The sequence below is a fragment of the Mirounga leonina genome, unplaced genomic scaffold, assembly GCF_011800145.1.
Source record: "Mirounga leonina isolate KUSES-001 unplaced genomic scaffold, KU_Mleo_1.0 Mir_199, whole genome shotgun sequence".
In the NCBI taxonomy this organism is placed as follows: Eukaryota; Metazoa; Chordata; class Mammalia; order Carnivora; family Phocidae; genus Mirounga; species Mirounga leonina.
Genome location: NW_023270498.1, coordinates 265,026 through 267,106, shown reverse-complemented (window position 1 = coordinate 267,106; position 2,081 = coordinate 265,026). Strand labels below are relative to the sequence as shown.

The window sequence follows — 2,081 nt, the reverse complement described above, 5'->3', positions numbered from 1 at the left end:
ATAAGCACGTGTGTGTGCACGAGCGCGTTTGTGAGCACCCATGAGTGTGCACGAGCACGTGTGTGGATGAACACCTGTGTGTGTGCACGAGTATGTGTGTGGACAAGCACGCGTGTGGATGGGCACGTGCGTGTGAGTGTGCACAAGCACACGTGTGTGCACAAACCACGTGTGCAAATGTACACGAGCACATGTGGGGGTGCGTGCAAGTGCATGAGAACGTGTTTGTGAGCACCCATGAGTGTGCACGAGCACGTGTGTGGATGAGCACCTGTGAGTGTGCATGAGCACGTGTGTGTGCACGAATACGTGTGTGTGTGCACGAATACGTGTGTGAATGAGCACCTGTGTGTGTGTGCACGAGTACGTGTGTGGACGAGCACGTGTGTGAATAAGCACCTGTGTGTGTGCACGAGCAGGTGTGTGTGGATGAGCACCTGTGTGTGTGCACGAGCACGTGTGTGTGGATGAGCACCTGTGAGTGTGCGCGAGCACGTGTGTGTGAATGAGCACGTGTCTGTGCACGAGCATGTGTGTGTGAGCATCCATGAGTGTGCACGAGCACGTGTGTGGATGAGCACCTCTGAGTGTGCACGAGCATGTGTGTGTGAGCATCCATGAGTGTGCACGAGCATGGGTGTGGATGAGCACCTCTGAGTGTGCACGAGCACGTGTGTGTGAGTGTGCACGAATACGTGTGTGTGAATGAGCATGTGTGTGTGCATGAACACGTGTGTGTGAGCACCTGTGAGTGTGCACGAGTATGTATGTGTGAATGAGCACGTGTATGTGCATGAGCACGTGTGTAGATGAGCACATGCATGTGAGTTGCACAAGTATGTATGTGTGAATGAGCACGTGTATGTGCACGAGCACGTGTGTAGATGAGCACATGCGTGTGTGTGCACAAGCATGTGTTTGTAAGCACCCATGAGTGTGCATGAGCACCTGTGAGTGTGCACGAGCACGTGTATAGGGCTGTGCATGAGCACGCGTGTGGACGAGCATGTGTGAGTGTGCATGACCACGTGTGTGTGGATGAGCACCTGTGAGTGTGCACGAGCACGTGTGTGTGAATGAGCACCTGTGTGTGTGTGCATGAGTACGTGTGTTGGCGAGCACGTGTGTGAATGAGCATCTGTGTGTGAATGTGCACGAGCACGTGTGTGTGGATGAGTGTGTGTGAATGTGCACGAGCACGTGTGTGGATGAGCACCTGTGAGTGTGCACGAGCACGTGAGTGCACGAGCACATGTGTGTGGACAAGCACGTTTATGTGCACGAGCACGTGTGTGTGAGCACTCATGAGTGTGCACAAGTACGTGTGTGTGGATAAGCACGTGTGTGCACGAGCATGTGTTCGTGAGCACCCATGAGTGTGCACGAGCACGTGTGTGGATGAGCACCTGGGAGTGTGCACGTGTGTGTGTGAGCACGGGTGTGTGAGTGTGCACGAGCATGTTTTGGATGAGTACCTATGAGTGTGCACGAGTACGTGTGTGTGTGCACGAGCACGTGTGTGGATAAGCACATGCGTGTGTTGCACGAGCATGTGTTTGTGAGCACCCATGAGTGTCCATGAGCACCTGTGAGTGTGCACGAGCACGTGTGTAGGGCTGTGCATGAGCACGCCTGTGGACGAGCATGTATGAGTGTGCACGAGCACGTGTGTGTGGATGAGCACCTGTGAGCGTGCATGAGCACGTGTGAGTGTGCACAAGCACATGTGTGTGGATAAGCACGTGTGTGAGCACCTGTGAGTGTGCACGAGTACGTGTGTGTGAATGAGCACGTGTGGGTGCACGAGCACGTGTGTGAGCACCCATGAGCGTGCACGAGTATGTGTGTGTGAATAAGCACGTGTGTGTGTGCACGAGCATGTCTTTGTGAGCACCCATGAATGTGCACGAGCACGTGTGTGGATGAACACCTGTGTGTGTGCACGAGTATGTGTGTGGACGAGCACGTGTGTGGATGGGCATGTGCGTGTGAGTGTGCACAAGCACACGTGTGTGCCCAAACCATGTGTGCAAATGTGCACGAGCACATGTGGGGGTGCGTGCAAGTGCATGAGAACGTGT

The 2,081-nt window shown here is 54.3% G+C and overlaps 1 protein-coding gene across 1 annotated transcript in view; it reads left to right on the top strand.

Moving 5' to 3' along the window:
* The window catches only part of CAMK2B (calcium/calmodulin dependent protein kinase II beta), a 78,522-nt gene that overhangs the window by 54,325 nt on the left and 22,116 nt on the right, over positions 1 to 2,081 (top strand). The gene's annotated exons all lie outside the window — the stretch shown is intronic.